Here is a 17,535-nt window from a genome sequence, read left to right as displayed (position 1 = left end):
AATAATAATAATAATAATAATAATAATAATAAGTCCCTTATGTGCAAACCTTCATTTGTGAACTTTCAAAGATGCGAATGTGCATTCACATGTCCAATCACGTGTTAGTTCACATGTCTGGCGAACATCGTCACTTCTGTGCACCCTCTACAAGTGGTTGTGCTTTTGTGTTACTGCACAGTGTAGTATATTTTTTAATGTATTATTTGTGTGAAAAGTATTATAGCCCTATTACAGTACAGTACGATCTAGCTGATTGTTAGCTGGATACTTAGGCTAACTTTCTTGGACTTATGAATGTGCTCTCAGAACAGAAGTCGTTCATACGTAGGGGACTGCTGTTCATCAAAATGAAAAGATTCTGACCGAGCACAGTGGCTCACGCCCGTAACCCTAGCACTTTGGGAGGCAGAGGCGGGAGGATGGCTCGGGCACAGCCTGGGCAACATGGCAAGACCTCGTTTCTGAAAAAAAGGTAGCCAGGCATGGTGGCAAGCACCTGTAGTCCCAGCTACATGGGAGGAGACTGGCATAAGGGTCACCTGAGCCCAGGAGGTCAAGGCTGCAGTGAGCTGTGGTCGTGCGACTGTACTCCAGCCTGGCCGACAGAGTGAGATCCCCCTTCTAGATAGATAGATAGATAGATAGATAGATAGATAGATAGGTAAATAAAGGAATGTGTTCATTAGATGATACTTTAGAAAGGGTGAAATGATAAACCACAGAGGGAGGTTGCAACACTTATAATTCACCAGGGATTACTCTCCAAGATCATAAACAAAGCACAATTTTATGTCTATAGGAAAACTGGAGTTTGGGCAGCATGAATAGCTTTGTCACCAAAGAAAAAATATAAATAGCCAATAGTAAGTAAAACATGTAAGTCAGGTACACGCAAACTAAGGCCAAAACAAAATAGCCATGAGCCTGGGGTAGAATCTGCTAAGCCAGTAGGCTTCTGGAGCCTTCGCTGTTGGCTGGAGCATGCGAGAACCTGTGGTTCTGGGAAACCCTGTCTTGCAAGTTGGCTGTGTGTGCGCCTCCAGGCCCCAGGAATTACTCGCGCGCATTCAGAATGAGGTTCGTCACAGGGCCGTGTCTGAAGCACTTGGTTAGAATCACCTCGGGTGTCTGCTAACATGGAGACTTCTGGGTTCCTCCGAATCTCTGGGGAAAGGAAACAAGCGTGCCTTTTAAACATGCATCCACGTGGGGTTCTACTGTCCAGCTTGGAGCCACTGCCCGAAAGACCCCCTTGCACGTGCACGCTGAGGACCAGAGCCAGGGGATGGCCCCAGGCTAGAAACAGCCCAAACTCACATCAGCAGGGCAAGTGAATGGTGGCATAACACACGGGGAACTACTCAATCACAGTAAGAACCAAGGACCTGCACAATCGTGTGCAGATGCAGACCTTGAGCTCAGAACATCACGTTGAGTGAAAACAACATAAAGCCATGAAGACTACAGTATGAAGCCGTGTATGGAAAAGCAAGCAGAACCAAGCCAACCCATCTCCAACTGTCTTCTGTCTCTCCTCTCTCTTTCTCAACATCCATCTGTCTGTCGGTCTATCTTTATCAACCATCTATCTCCATTCATCTATCTAATCTCTATATATCTCTCTCTCTCTCTATCTTTCTATAGCTCTATCATCTATCTATCCCTCTCATCCATCTAATCTCTATATCTCTCTCTCTCTCTCTTTCTCTCTATAGCTCTATCATCTCTCTCTCTCTCCATCTATCATCTCTTGCTCTCTCTACCTTTCTATCAGTCAGTCATCTACCTACTCCTACTTACCTCCATGACTCTTTACCTCTATTTGTGGTCAGATATTTTGGGACATGGGAATGAAGACACACAAAACTCAGCAGTGTTCTGGACCAGGAGATGAGGGGGAGAAGGCAGAGGCTGGGATCAGGAAGGGCTCGGAATTGGCAACGTTTGGTTCTCAATTTGGAGGGTGAGAACACAAGTCTTCACGTTTCAATGACCACACTTCACAATTTAGATATCGTTAGAGTATTCCTCTAATGAATCTAACATTATATTGTTAAAAAAGAGTAATATAAAAAATTCTAAAGAGAAAGTGTGTGCTGTTCCTAAGATAGAAAAAGTGAGTGCTGAGGAAAGGGAGAGGTTTACTAATACTTTTGACAGCGTCAGTCTCAAACCTACTGCGTAGCTACATTTTATTCACTTCATACATTAGTTCTTCCATCTGCAAACATGTAGTGTTGTTATTCCAAACTCTCTAATTTTCAGTCAGTGCACACATTTCATAAGAGGAAACACAAAGCCAATTTTGTTCCCAGATAATGTTCTTGAGGAAATGGTCACCGAGGAGCCGGGTGGAAAGGCAGTGTGCTACGCTGTGTCAAAACTGGGCTGCACTCAAATGCAGTTTGGAAATCCTCGCTTTGAAGCAGAAAATGCAATAAGGATTTCATTTACCAGGTGTGATCATAAAACAGTAAAAGCAGTTTTCTTATGTTGCTCATACACTGGGGCTGAAAATAATTCCAAATCCAGGAGACAGTCCAAACGTTGTGCTGTGTGATGGCCACATGCTGGAAGAAGAATGTTTATTCTCGCAGTCTGAGTTTGGGAAGACAGCATTTATTTGCATAGGTGGATGCGTTCTGGAATGTGTGCTGAGCACACCATCATTTCCTGCAACGGGCGTGTGTTACAAGGGGCTTCTAGCTTCCAAAGTGCTTCTCGATAAATAGTGTTGAATGTTCCACTGATAGACTTTATTATTTTCCTTTTTTACAGTAAAGTTACTTGTATGTGTTCTCTAACCAATCCCTGTGAGATGGAGCTAATTTTGTTTTTTCTCTGTTTTTCAACAGCTTTATTGCGGTGTGATAAACAGCACACGGAACATATTTAAAGTGTGACGAGCTTTGGCGTGTATATTCACCCGTGAAATCATCCCACAATCAAGATAAGGCACAGTCACCCCAAAGCTCACTCACACCCCTTCGTGCTCCCCGCAGTCCCCCTCGTCAGCTCACCCCCCGCTTGGAGAAGCGCTGGTCTACCTTTGTCGCTCGAGATGAGTTGGCAGTTTCTAGAATTACATGTGAATGCAGTGATACACCATGTACTTGCTTATTTTTGGCTTCTTTTTCCTCAGAAAAGTTGTTTTGGAGTCCCCGCCACTCGGGCGGCTGAGAGGGGAGGACCGCCTGAGCCCAGGAGGCCGAGGCTGCAGTGAGCCTGATCGGACCACAGCACTCCGGCTGGGCGAAAGAGTGAGACCCCAACTCAGAGTAATAAACTAGAAAATAAAATAATAAAATAAAAATATGTAAATACTGTGATGTACATTTTGTCACATTAGGAAAAGTTCTAAAAAAAGAAAGCGTGTTTTGAGATTAATTTATGTTGTAGCCTATGCCAGTATATTCCTTTTTATTGCCGATAGGATTTCTTTGTGTGGCGACACCACAGTTGCTTATCCATTTGCCTGCTGATGGACATTTAGATCGTGTCCAGTTGTTAGCCGTTTCCAAGACGGCGGTTAGGAACATCTCTGTACAAGTCTCTGCCAACACAGGTCACTCTCCTGGCGACCCTGAGTGTGGAAGGGCTGAGCACGTGGCCGGCGGGCTGCACCTTTCACTTTTCGAGGACCTGCCCGTGGGTTTCCGAAGTGACCACTGGAGACTTCTAGTTTCTGTTCCTATGTGCAAAGAGCTTGAAGTCATCCCTCCTTCCCTTACGCCAAAAAGTGGCCAAAAGTAGAAAATCAATTATCCTTCTTAGATGTTATAGACACTTGAGGTCATGGGCACATGGGAGAAACCAGTGGATGCAGAGAATGACAGTTTGAGTGACAAGCCCAGGAAGGGACATGGGCCGGGGCTGCCGCTGACCCGAGGGGGGCCGGGGGTCCCCCAGAGTCAAGCCCTTGGAAGCCACAGCTGAGAGGCCGCCGGCTCCCACGGTGAAGACTGAGCAGAAGCCCTCCCGCGCGGCTCACCCTGAGCTCAGCCAGTGCTTCCTCCCCGGAGGCCGTCTGCAGCCTCACCACAGCCTCGCCTGACCTGGGAGGGGAGGCCACGGGGTCCAGCCCCCAACTCCTGTCTCACAGAGGGGAGATGCCCTGGAAGTCACGTGGGATGCTCACAGCCCGGGGCAAGCCCCCCACGCACCCCATGAGACCCACTCATGGGACCACCTCTCGGGATCCCACAGCCACAGAGCACCCAAGGATGGTAGAGGAACAGGCCCAGCTCTGCTTAGGGGGAGTTTCCAGGGGATCCAAGAGAGCTGGGTGCGCAGACCCAGGCGCCGGAGGGAGCGAGGCCTGGGCCCCCCAGCACAGAGCCCGAGCCAGCCTCACGCCGGACACAGCGCAGGAGCTCTCCCTCGGGCCTGCTGTCCCCTGCTTCACGTCTAGCTCCCAACCAATGCCTGGAGGCATGCCAAAAGTCAAGATGAAAAGGCACCGTCCGAAGAGACCAGGCAGCGTCAGACAAGACCCAGGTACGGCAGAGACGTGGAACCAGCGGAGACTGGAAACAGCCACATCGACACCTGACGGGCGCGGGTGGAAAGCGAACAGCAGGCATGAATAGACAGGCGACAGGCAGAGAGAGGGGCGGTCCAAGGAGGAGGGGGCGTGCCAGTGTCACAGACCCCAGCGGAAGTGCAGAAGGCTCTGACGGGCTTCAGGGCGAGGAGGGACGTGGTGGGCTTCCTCACAGGTCAGCCGAAGCCACTCCGGCTGAAGGCAAGGCGGAAAAGGTTGAAAAAAGTTGGACTCCAAAGACCGCGCCCAAGGGTGCCTGCAGACACAGGATGACGTTTTAAAATTAACATTTACACGTGACCAACACTTACGAAGCAGAAGATCATGGTCCAGATTTTTGCCTTTCTTCAACTATCAGACTACCAGGCAAAATTGGCTGGTCTGTCCACATTGCCACAGCTGGGAATTGCTTACGGCTGAGCTGCACGGGGCAAACCAGACTCCTCCCGGCCACTTGGCCCTGTCGCGTCCACGGCCCAGCCCCAGCAGGATTGGAAGCTGCACCCATGAAACACTTGCAAGCCCTTCCTACATTTGACCTCCAGAGCCAGCTTCCGTGCTGAGCTCCAGACCCTGACACCTGAATGTCCTGGATGGCAAAGCTCATCATGTCAACATCTATTTTTCCACGGTGTTTTATTATGGAAATCTGCAAGCCCACAGAAAATAAAAGCCCATTTTTCTACCACTCAGCTTTAGGATTAACATTTTACATTCTTGGCCAGTGGCTGTGGCTCACGCCTGTAATCCCAGCACTCAGGCTGAGGTGGGAGGATTACCTGAGGCCAAGAGTTTGAGACCCGCCTGGGTAGCATAGTGAGACCCTGTCTCTACCCAAAAATTGGCCAGGTGTGGCATCATGCATCTGTAGTCCCAGCTACTCGGGAGGCTGAGGCGGGAGGACTCCCTGAGCCCAGGAGGTTGAGGCTGTGGTGAGCTGTGATTGTACCACTATGCTCCAGCCTGGGCCACAGAGTGAGACCAGAACTCAGTTACATGCATGTCCATATATATCTCTTGTGTTTTAAATTTATGTTTGCCTGGTATATCTTTTTCCATCCTTATCCTTTTTATTTCAAACTACCTGTTTCTGAAGTGAAATTCTTGTGGACTACATATCGTTGGGCCAGTTTTCATTAAAAAAAAACATTCTTCCAATTGCTGACTATTTATTGCTGTATTGAGACTATTTACTTTCGAAGTAATTATTAGAAATTAGGACTTAAGATTGTCTGTTTCCTGTATTTCTCTTTCCTCCTTTCTTACCTTTCTGTGGGCTGATTCAATATTTTCCACAATTCCATTTTGATACCCTTTTAGTGTTTTTTTAATATACGTCTTAGTGAGTTGTTCTGGGTATTACACGTGCATACATCACTCAGTCTACGGTGCCAGCATCCTGCCATCTGAGTGACATGTGAGAGCTGGACCTTGAACTGCTTGTCCTTCCTATGGTTGAAGTGCAGCCGGCAGGAGCATTTGTTCCGCAGACACCAACCACTGCATCAGACGGTTTCCTGATTTTTTAACCCTCAAACATGATTTCAAAAACTCACGCAGAAGAGGATACTCTGTCCTACTCATCCCTCATGTTCTTGTTCCTACGTTCTTTCTTCTTTTCCGAGGTCCCGGGGTTGGGCTTGCGTTTTCTTTCAGCTGGGAGGGCTTCCTTTGGCTACTCTCTAAGAAGTGCAGTTCTCTTAGCAACATACTCCCTTGCTTGTTTTCGTTTGAAACTGTCTTTATTCTTCCTTCGTGCCTAAGGAATGTTGTTGCTGGACGTAGAATTTGGGGTTGACAGCCGTTTTCTTGCAGCACTTGAAAATGTTGCACCCCTTTCTGTCGGCCCCCATGGTCTCAGATTCGAAATCTGCCATGTTCAAATGGGGCTTCAACTCTAGGCAATTTGCTGTTTCTCTCTGGTTGCTTTCAAAATGTCTTATTTGTCTGCAGTTTTTAGAAACTGAATCATGATGTGTCTTGGCATGACTCTTGTTTGAGGCTTGTGAAGCTTCTTTCATCTTTATGCTTGTGCCTTTTGCAAAATGTGGGCAGTTTCCAGCTATGAGTTCTTTGAGTTTCTTTGACTCCTCCCCTCAGCCTCACCCGCTTTTTCCTCTCCTTCCGGACCTTTGACGCTACGAACTTTCATTTCTTGCTGCTGCCCCACTGGCGCCTGAAACTCAGTTTCGCTTGTGCAGTCTACTTTAGCTCTGTTTCCAGACCGTAGTTTCGATCGCTGTGTCATCGAAGTCCCTGACCCTTCTTTTGCTGTGTTTATTCTCCATTGAGTTTTGGTTTTGGTGGCTGTATTTTTCGGCTCGACGATTTCCATTTGGTTCTTTCTGTATCCCCCATTTGTTTGTCCGCCTTTTCTCCGTTTTCCATTTGCTCTGAGACAGTGTCCAGTGTGTGTGGCGTTGGGCGGGAGAGAGCAGGGTCAGAGGCTGCAGCTGGAGAGTGTGTCCCACTCTGTGTGGGGAGGGAGTCCCCCCAGTCCCTGCGGATGCCACCTAGAACGGGGGAAGCCATTTCCCCGCGTCTCCCGGGCTTCCTGTTAGGGGCACGGGTATAGGGAAACGCCAAGCTGGCTGTGGGGGCAGCGCTGTCTCCTGCTGCTTCCTCTGACCCGAAGCACTTTCCAGGACCGTTTGGCCTCGCTGGATGGGGTCCGTGGCCCCAGGACTGCAGGGCTCAGGGTCCACCCAGACCGCCCGCGCTGCTGGCCTCCTGGCGTCCTCTGCCAGCCCCTTGGGGGCCAAGGAAACCTGGGCCTGCTGGTCGGTCGGTGAGCGGTGGGAACACTGGCTGGGCTGCCGCTGCCTGGTGGGACCGGGCTCTTCCTCATGTCCGGCCCAGCCAGCCCGCACGCCTCTTCTGCCTGCGACTCTGGCCGTCACCCCGCGGGGAGCGGCCGGCCGCGGGGTCTTGTCAGAACCAGAACTGTTAGATGTCCACGGTGTCTTAGGACGAAAAGCAGTGTCACATTTTGATGAGATCCAAACGATCAGGTTTCTTACAAGCCTTCCACAGCTCTCCTTCTCTCCTGTGGGAGTTGGCAAACATTACTCCAGGGGTCAGATAGCAAATAATTTAGGCATCACGGGCTATACTGTCTCCGTGGCAGCCGTTCAGCTCTGCGGTCGTTGTGAGTCTGACAGGGACAGTCTGCAGGGGGCGGGCGCAGCCGTGCTCCAGGTGAACCGGCAGTGTGATGCCTGTGACCCAGGGATGGGCGGTCCAGGTGCCCCATGGCTGGATCCCATCCCATCTCCACGGCTGTGCTGGCTACATGTGCTGCATTCCGCCCGTGGAACCGCCTCAACCCTTACCCCCCGCCCCGTGTCACCGACGTGCCTCCAAGCCTTTGCTGCAAGGCCTCTGACCCCCCGCTGCTGTTGGTGGTGGTTTTTGCCCTCATGGGGACTGCAAGTCCCGCCGGAGATGTGTCCCTCTCCCAGCCCCGCGCCTGAGTCACGGCGACACTCAGGGGCGGGCCAGATGTGCGGTCGCCTTGGGATCCTGAGAGAGCAAACCTTGGCCTGAAAGCGTGTGTGGCCCTTCCCCACTTCCCGTCCTCATGCGTCCAGCAGGTTCGTCTAACGGGTTCCCACACCACCTCTTTCTGTCCCCTCCTCCCACCGCCCCATCCTAGGAAGTCCACACTGCCTGCATCCTTGAAACTGTGTGTGGGATTGCCGCCCCCGCAGAGATGCCCCTTTTCCCCCCGCCCTAACCTGAGGCCTGGGTAATTGACCCTGCACATCGTGTTAGAGGCTACTTGCCTCCTCGGTGAGTTTCTCCAAGGCTAGAAAACAAAGTCAATACACAAAAAACAGTTTTCCTCCTCCGGAACGTGGGCAGCGTCCCCTCCCTCTCCCGGGAAGTCGGAAGTGCTGAGTTCGTGTCGTGTCCCGTGACCTGGGTAGCCTGGGAAAGCCAACGTCGCCGCCCCCGCCTCCGGCCACAGCCACGGGCGCCACCGGCCGGGTGGGAGGCCGCTGGAGGCCCCGGGTGGGCTGCTCTGGCAGTTACCAGCGTTGGCAGACATCGCAGGGCGGAGATCGCCTCACCCACAGTGCCTGTCTTAATCGCACGTGAGTCTCTTCTGCGAGTCAGGCCTGGCAGGAAGGTTGGTCTGCTGTGGGCCGAGCGGCTCTGCCGGCTCTCTTTGTGAGGAGGAGGGCTAAGGGAGAGCGGCGTTCCCAGCCTCTGCTGCTCCCTCCGAGGCGCCTGGCTGCCGGCAGGGGCTTTCCCACGCTCCTGGTGCTGGCGACTTGGAAAGGGCTGGCGGGGGCAGGACACACCGGGGTCTTCGGCTCCTGGACCGTGAGCTCCGCCCCATGGCTCCTCCCTGCCTAAGCCCTGCTCATAGCCTGGTGTGCCCAGACTTCCGCTCCACACACACACACGTGCACACACACACGTGTTCCACACAGGGCTCTCCCCCTCTTAACCCCTTTTCCCACACGTGGTGTCCCCCTGACTTCCACTCCATCGCAGACGCACACACAAGCACACACGGGCACACACATGCGCACACGCACACACACACATATGCCATGAGGGCCCCTTCCCTCCTAACCCATCCGCGCCTACCTGGTGTCCCGCCGACTTCCACTCCGCCACATGCACACACGCGTGCACACATGCACACCCCACAGGGCTCTTTCCTTCTTATCCATCCTTACCTCCCTGGTGTCCCCAGACTTCCACCCCACAGTGCACACACACATGCACACACACATCCCACAGGGCTCTTCCCCTCTTAACCCCTTTTCCCACACGTGGTGTCTCCTGACTTCCACTCCATCGCACACTCACACACATGCACACACGCTCACACACAGAGATTCCACACAGGGCGCCTTCCCTCCTAACCCTTCCTCACATACCTAGTGTCCTCCTGATTTCTGTTCCATCACATCCACACACACAAGCACACATGTGAGCATGCACAGGTGAGCGCACGTAGGAGCACAGATAGTGCACACTCACACATGCAGGACCATAATACACAAACACGCATGTGCAGACATACCACGCACACATGAGCGTGCATGCACGAGCACACACTGCACACACAAGCACACACATGGCCACGAATACATTGTGCTCATACCACACAAACATGCATGCATAGGCACACACACCACACACCCATGTGAGCATGCACACACGAGCATGGACATGCACATGACCGCACTCTTTTGTACACGCCCCACACATACACACGTGTGCAGAAGCGTGCGCACACGCACTCGAACTCACATGTGCACACACCACATGAACACGTGCACGCACGCCTGCAGCAGAGGCCCCCGTGTTCCCCGTGCTCCTTTCCCCACACGCTGGTGGTTCCCTGAGATAACTCACCCTGGACCTGCCTCCCAGGGACGCGGGCTCAGCGAGGGAGCTGGCGCCGGCCCTGCGCGGCTGCTGGGGGCGTGCGAGTGGGTCCGCACTTCCCCAGGGGAGCTCCAGGGCGGGTGCTCTCGGGCTCCGTCTGCCGGGAGCTTGTGAGGCCAGGAGGGAGCAGCCGGCGGGTGTCGGGCAGGCGAGGGCTGCGGGACCCCGCGCCCCTTCGGAAGGCTCTCTGGGAGCACAGCGGCGAGCAGGGAGGCTCTGTTCTGGTTGCTCAGAAAGGCCAAGCCCAGGACGGATTCCACGGGGCGCCGCCCGGCCTGGCCTGCCCGGTTCGTGGCGTCCCTCGGCCGGGAAGGCAGGCCAGGACCGTGGGACGAATCCGCCATGCTGGGGCTTCCAGCGTCCCTCATGGCACGGAGGAGACCGGCCGTCTCCAAGGCAGTCAGGGCCTCGGAAGCCCCTCGCGAGGGCGAGGAGACGAGAGTCAGCGTGGCCTTTGTCGACCACCCACTTCTGCCGTGGCATCAAGCAGAGCAGACGCCAGTCCCCAGAGAGGCAGCCACGGGCTTGTCTGCAAACCACACTGCTTGGGCCGCAAGCGAGACGCCTCCACGGGTGTGTTTCAGGTCCTGGGCTGCTTCTTACGCTTCGGTTCGGAGCTTTGGGAAGAGTGAGGTCTAGTTCAAACCGGTCCGGCACACGGTTACTGAATCGTGAACTGAGCTGACTCATCTGAAAGAGGTACTCCCTGGGCTCTTCCATGCATTTACTTGATCAGTTAATCAGTGGGGCTCATGGTCTCGTCAGACATTGGACGAGAAACGCAGCGAAGGAGACTGCAGACAGAAGGAGAGCGTGGGGCCGGGCGGCGCGTGGCCCCCGGCCGAGCACGACCTCGGCGCCCTCCCTGCCCCGACAGCCCCAGCCAGAAGCGTCACGCCCGCGGGCTGTCCACGCGTGCCCAGTGCGCGTCTCTCCGCAGCCCCGTGGGTGTCCCCGGGCTGTGAGCGCCGCTCACGCGAGACGAGCGACCCCTTCGGGGACGTGTCTGCAGCTTTGGAGCGGGCCTGAGAGAGTCGAGGCCTCTGCCAGGGCTCGACTCGCCAGCTGACGCCTCCCGGTGCCTTGGAGGCACCTGTCAGCTTCCACAGCGGCCAAGTCCTGCGTCCAGGGGTTCAGGTCGACAAGGAGTCGCTGTCCCGATGGCGCCTGTGGCAGCGGCTCCGCCCACACCCCAGCGCAGACTGCAGAGCCCACCGGGCCGTTCTGGGGAGCGACCGGGGTGCTGGTGCGTCCTGCCACGGTGTGACCCAGAAACTCAGGGACTTTCCCACTGCCCGGGAGAGGAGTCTCCCTGAGGGCTGCTGGTCTGATTTGAAATCACGAGTTGTGCCAGAGGCAGAGAGCCAGTCATGCCTAACACCAGGGGCCGAGGGGAGCCTCTTGTGCCCACACAGAGGCCGGGGCTTCCCCAGATGTCGGAGGGGAAGAGACACGCACTGCATGGTGCCCGCGTGAGCCACAGAGCAGCAGGGAGCCAGGGTCCACGGGGAGGAGAGACGAGTTCCTTCCAATGCTCTCCTGTCCTGCATCATAGCCTACCCTGCCAGCACCCCTGGTCAGCACACTCACACACACACACACACACACACACACACACACACAGACATGTATGCACACACCACGCATACTGACACACATGCACACTCACACACATGCACACAGCATACTTACACAGATACACAGGCATGTACCCAGTTACATGCATGCACATACCACACATATGGATGCACTCAGGTATGCACACACATGCATGCACACACCACACACACTCACACACAAAGCACACTCACACACGCAGACACATGCACACAAATACACAGACATGCACACTCATACAGATATGCAGACACACACACATTCGCAGGCACACAACACACGCCCTCACACACACTTGCACGCTCACACCCACACTCCCCGCCAACTTAGAGTCTCGTGATTTCTTCACAGGACACTGACCTTGTTCATGCGAGAGTCTGAGCCCGAGACCCGCCTGGGGCCTTCGGAGCCCGGCATGGGCGGTGGGTGAGGCGCAGACCCTGGCCACCCGGCCTGATTCCCCGGCCCTCCGGGCCTCGTGCTGGCTGCGCGTGCAGGGGTGGGGCCTGCCCGCTGCAGACCCAACGAGGAGGCGGCGCCCTCCCCGCTCCTGCAACAGCGCTGCCCCGGCGGTGCTGGTGATGCCGCAGGACGCAGCCGCGGCCACCCAGCCCGACGCAGCTCCCAAGGGCACACTCCTGGTGAAGAGTGCAGAGGGAAAGGGAGAGTGGTCAGTGGTCTGGTCCTTCCCCCGAAGCGGCTATTGCGTGGCAAACCAGAGGCCCAATTAGCAGGAAAGAAACTTGGGTGTTCTGGCACTCACGGCCTGCCTAGACACAATAGTTCAAACTCACTCAAAAATACTCAGAATGCCAGGTGTGGTGGCTCACGCCTGTCCTCCCCGCACTTTGGGAGGCGGAGGCAGGAGAGCCCAGGAGTGTTTGAGACCAGCCTGGGCCACAGAGTGAGACTTCGTATACACAAGAAATAAAAAGACATTAACTGGGCGTGGTGGCATGCCCCTGGAGTCCCAGCTGCTCGGGAGGCTCAGGTGGGAGCACTTTGCCTGAGCCCAGGATGTGGAGGCTTTGGTGAGCCGTGATTGCACCCCTGCAACAGAGTGAGACACCGACTCAACAGAGTGAGACACCGACTCAAAAAACAAAAACAAACAAGCAAACAACAAAAACTTGGAGAAGACACGACATTCTGGGTCATTGGCTTTCTTCTGCTTACTTGGGGAGAAAAATGGCTTCGTTTTGTGGCTGGACGCGCATACTGGGTATGAAGCACACAGGCTCCCGTTCCCGCGTGAGGACCCCAGTGAGACGGGGAGGCCCAGAGTCGCGCTGTGTCCTCACGTCCTTAGTGGGGAACACTGGGAACAGCCGTGCCCGCCCAGCACAATGGCCCGTGTCTGGGGGACGAGGCCAGCTCCAGCGTCTCCTTGGCCCTCCCCGTGGCCTCGGGCCTGTCCTGCGGACCCGGCTGGGACAGGCCCCACTTACGAGGGCGAGCCCGCCCACGGCTCCCCAGCCGAGAGTCCTCGCACCCCTCTCTCCTCGCCTCTGTCCCTGTCTCGAGCGTCCTGTGTTTGACCAGCCAGGCCCTTCCTCCTCCCTGGGACTCCCCAGGGCTCCTCAGCCCCTCGGTCGGAAGCCAGCGCGCGCACGACTCCTCTTGATCCGTCTTCGCATCAGAACAGTCACGGAGGAGTCGGGACACGGGGGGACACCTGCCATTCCGTGAATGCTGTGTGTGAGTTTTCTACGGCTGCCGGGCGGGCTCCCACAGACCCGGTGGCTCGGAACCACACAGGGCAATGGCTTCAGGTCTGCGCGTGAGGCTCCCACGTGGCCTCCCGGGCTGACTCCCGTCGGCCGGCCGGGTCCTCCCAGCAGCCCTGGATGGAGCAGGCTCTTGGCTTTTCCTGCGTCCAGGACGCCCTCCCTGGGCCGGGCCCTTCGCCAGCTGCCGAGCCGGGGCTGGCCGGCCCGGGCTTCCCTCGCCAGGCTCCTGCTCCGGCCCTGCTTGGCTTGAGGGCCCTGCAGGCTGATCTCCCCGTCCGAAGGCTGGCTGCTCCTGACTGCCATTCCTCTGCCACTCAACCCCTCCTTGCCACGTAACGACACGTGGGCGCAGCCTCTGGGGAGTGGGGCGTGATATTTTGAGGGGCCACAGACCCATTATTCTGCCCACCACGGTCGGTATGCACTTTAGCTTACTCTTTTTGTTTTGTTTTTTGAGTCCGTCTTGCTCTGTCGCCCAGGCTGGAGTGCAAGGGCATGCTCATGGCACCGCAGCCTCGACCTGCTGGGCTCCGGCGATCCTTCCGCCTCAGCCTTCCAAGGAGCTGGGACTACAGGCATGCGCCACCATGCCCCGCTGATGTTTTGATTTATCATAGCAATGGGGTCTCGCCAAGTTGCCCAGGCTGGTCTCAAACCCGTGGGCTCAGGCAGTCCTCTCACCTCGGCCTCCCAAAGTGCCAGGATGATAGGCGTGAGCCACCACGCCCGGCCCTAGCTAACTCTTTTAAATGGTTTCCGTTCCATGACCACAACAGGGACTCAATGAGTCATATGATGTTTGAAAATGTCAGTGCAGTTAATCTCTTTTGTGTGTCTGTAGCATGTTAGCATCTGGTAGGCTTTGTGATGAGCTCATTTGCCTCTGTGCTCTTCAACGTCTCTCTGAAATGTGTTTTCCAGCCTACATTAGCTCTCTTTTTTCTCTCCAAACCAGACAACAGGTGTTTAGCAGGAGAGGTCATCCTCTGGGTCTCAATTTCCATGTCTCTAAAATGAGATTTTGGGGCTTCCTGCCAATTTGTCATAAGCATCAGAGTCATAAAGTGTGGTCTCTGCTGCAAAGAAGTTTGAAACACAGGGGAGGAATCACAAAAGCAAAACCAAACCAAAGAAGACAACTGGAATTGCCTTTGGAGGGCGGCCCCTTGGAGCCCAGGCTTCCCCCACTGGGTGAGTGTTCTAGGAGCCCATCGGCACCTGTGAACCTGCCAGCGCTGTTGTGGGAGGTGGCGTCTGGCTTCAGGGAGTTTTTTGGTCTTTTAACACGTTCCGCACGTCATGACGGCTGGCTTATGAGCCTGCCCGCCCTCACGGTGCTGAGTGTTCAGCGGTTTTTGGCCCCTGTGCTCAGCCTTCTTATTCGCCTGATCTTATCCCGAGAAACTTTTCTTTTATTTCCCTGGATGGAAAAAAGTCCTCAGAAGAAAATATTTTGCCAATGTGGAATCAAAAACGGCAGAAGCACTAAAGGCACCAACACTGACGCGTGCAAAAACTGTTTTGAGGCCAGGCATGGCGGCTCACACCCAGGGGTTTGAGACTAGCCTGGCCAGCTTGGCAAGGCTACGTCTCTACAGTAAATCCAAAAATCAGCCGGGCATGGTGGCGCACGCCTGTGGTTCCTGCTACTTGGAAGGCTGAAGTGGAAGGATTGCTGGAGCCCAGCAAGCTGAGGCTGCAGTGGCGTGATCATACCACTGCCCTCCAGCCTGGGCGTCAGAGCGAGACCCCAACTCAGTAAACAAAATATGAAAAACACCACACCTGTTTTGAGCAGTGGGAAAAGCGTCTTGATGGGCGTACTGCATCAAATGGAGAGTACTTTGACAGTGACAGAAGTTGAAATATGTAAGAATAAATATACACTTTTTCAAATTCGAGCTTTTTTGGGGTCCCCTTCTTATATACGGGGAGGCAGGATATCACTCCACATGTTGAGAAATTTTGCAAGGCAGCTTATAATTCTATTTGACTTTGTCTTTACTGAAGCATCAGTCTTCAGGGGAGTGTAGGTCATACATAGCAATTCGCCTGCAAACGACGGCTGAAGCAGGACCTGCCCTTCCTGAAAAGGCCTCAGGAGTCACTGGAAGCTGGTGTCGCGGCAGGAGAGGGGACGGGGCGGTGGCGGAGCTCCCCTCCACCTTGCTTGAGGGGCAGAGGGACACACCACGGCCTGGCTGCTGGGCTTTCTGGAGGTTTCCCAGTGGCTCGACCTTCCTGTGTCGGACTCCTGGACTTGCCCGAGTGGGGGTCAGAGGGGCCGTTGGGAAGGGGAGCCCCAGGACGGACCAGGGGCCGCCCTGGACTTGCCGCGTCTCCTGGCTCTCGCTGCACCGCCAGCCCAGCCTTACGGCGGGAGGGTCTCTTGTTTCGAGGCCTTCCTGCTGCCGTCCCGGGTGGAGCGTCCTCCTCGTGGGGAAAGGTTCCCTGGCTCCAAAGGACCCTCCTCTGCGGGGCGGCATCGCCGCCTCTTTTCTGGAACCTTCTCTGTGGTGTTTTCGTTCCCCGGAGGCACCCTGACTGCCGTCCTTTGGCCCCTGCTGCCTCCTCTGATGGGTCGGCAGACCCGGAGGCTGTCGTCCAGCGTTGGGACAGGGAATGTGGTGGCTCGAGGGCCGGTCAGTGTGGGATGCCTTGTGCCACGCACGACTCGCGAGCCCGCTGGCCCCCGGACACGTGTCCCTCAGGGCGGGGCTGTCGGCTTTGAAATATGCCGACAGCCCCTCTGATGACTATGGACCCACAGAGACGGCCGGGGCCGACGTGAAGCGCCCGGCCTCCCTGCTCCCTGTGTCGGGCCGTGCGTGTCCCAAGGCTGGAGAACACGCCTGTGGCTTTGTGGGAGGGCTTCCAACAGGCTCAAGCACTTCCTGACGCTTTGAGCGGAGACGGTTCCCGCCCCACAGGCTGGAGAAGCCGTGCCCTCCCTCGTGGCGCTGTTTGCACCGACGCACACCGCACACACGTGTCCTCACCGGTCTGTGTGGGCCTGGGCTCTCCTGTGATGCCAAGCACCCTGTGAGGGTCCAACAAACTCCCGCATGGAGTGCCTCGGGAGGAAAGCCCCCATGTCCATCGGCCCCCCTCTTGGGGCCAGGACCCGCCCGCTGGTCCCCCCTTCCCTTGGTTCCTTTCGTCCCCTTTCGCTTTTTGCACCAGGCTGGGGTCCACGCCCCCAGGGGCGGGTGTGTGGCCGCGTCTCCACAGTGCTGCCTGCCACCCGCGGGTGGCCCTGGCGGAGGACAGGGCCTGGTGGTCCATTTCGCTCTCAGCCTGCCCTCGCCCCCTCCGGCCTCCTCCCACTTGCGGGAGCCCCTGGGCCACTTTTTGCCCGGCCTGTCGGGGAGATGCTGAAACCCAGCTGGCATCACTTTTCTTTGAAAAACGACCTTGTGTGGTCAGCGGGAGAGGGAAGTCAGGAGGTCTCGTGTGCGGAGCTGGAGGACGCGGGGGTGGGCGTGCAACTCTACGGGCAGCCCAGGCCGTGCGTTCCCAGGCCCGACCCCGAGGGTGAGACGGATTGGGGAGCTGGCCTCTTGGTTGACACGGGCCCCAGGACTGCAGGCCTGACCCCAAGGAGGGTCAGGCAGGTCGAGAAGCAACCCCACGGTGCTGGGTGGGCACCACGGCTCCTGGGCACCACCATGCTCTCGAGGCCTGCTGACTTCTTCCTGGATCAGAGAGCACAAAGCTGGACGCAGAGGTGTCGGCGGCCCGTGTCACTAGGGCTGCACTGTGGCAGGGAGTGGGCAGATTAACCCACGTGATAAACACCCCCAGCTGGAGTAAATGTGCAAGTGCAGGACACTTCCGATCCACACACCGTGTGCTCAGGGGCTCGAGGACAAATGTGCGTGGCCAGGAGAGGGGAGCTTAAGTCACAGCACAGCCAGAGAATTTCATGGGGCCCGCTCACAGGTTGTCATGGGTGTTTGTCTCGTGCCCTCTTCTCGTCCAGGCACAGGGCCAAGCCCTGGAGCCTGCCCTGAGGGGGCTACTGCACTTTTCGTCAGGGCAGCTGAGGCCCAGGGTGAGCTCGCTCCCTAGGCTCCCCTGAGACAGATGCAGGAGCCACGCACACTCGATGGGCTCTGACCTGCCACCCTCAGGAGCCTGCATGCCGTGGGAGGGATGTGGAGTGTGCCCCTGCCCTCGATTCTGGTCGCATCTCACTCCCAGTGACACGTATCATCAACCTTTGATTCTTGC

General features: G+C 55.9%; 1 protein-coding gene across 1 annotated transcript in view; it reads left to right on the top strand.

Annotated features, from left to right (window-relative positions):
- WDR37 (WD repeat domain 37) overlaps positions 1–3,784 on the top strand; it is a 76,955-nt gene extending 73,171 nt beyond the window's left edge. Inside the window, exon 14 of the mRNA XM_008065708.2 lies at positions 2,859–3,784. The gene's annotated coding sequence lies outside the window, so the exon portion shown is untranslated. The remainder of the gene's footprint in view (positions 1–2,858) is intronic.
- Positions 3,785–17,535: the final 13,751 nt, after the last annotated feature.

This window comes from Carlito syrichta, unplaced genomic scaffold (genome assembly GCF_000164805.1).
Source record: "Carlito syrichta isolate Samal-C Ts95f unplaced genomic scaffold, Tarsius_syrichta-2.0.1 Scaffold308796, whole genome shotgun sequence".
Lineage (NCBI taxonomy): Eukaryota > Metazoa > Chordata > Mammalia > Primates > Tarsiidae > Carlito > Carlito syrichta.
Note: the sequence above shows the minus strand (reverse complement) of the source record. Positions and strands in the feature narration are given on the sequence as shown.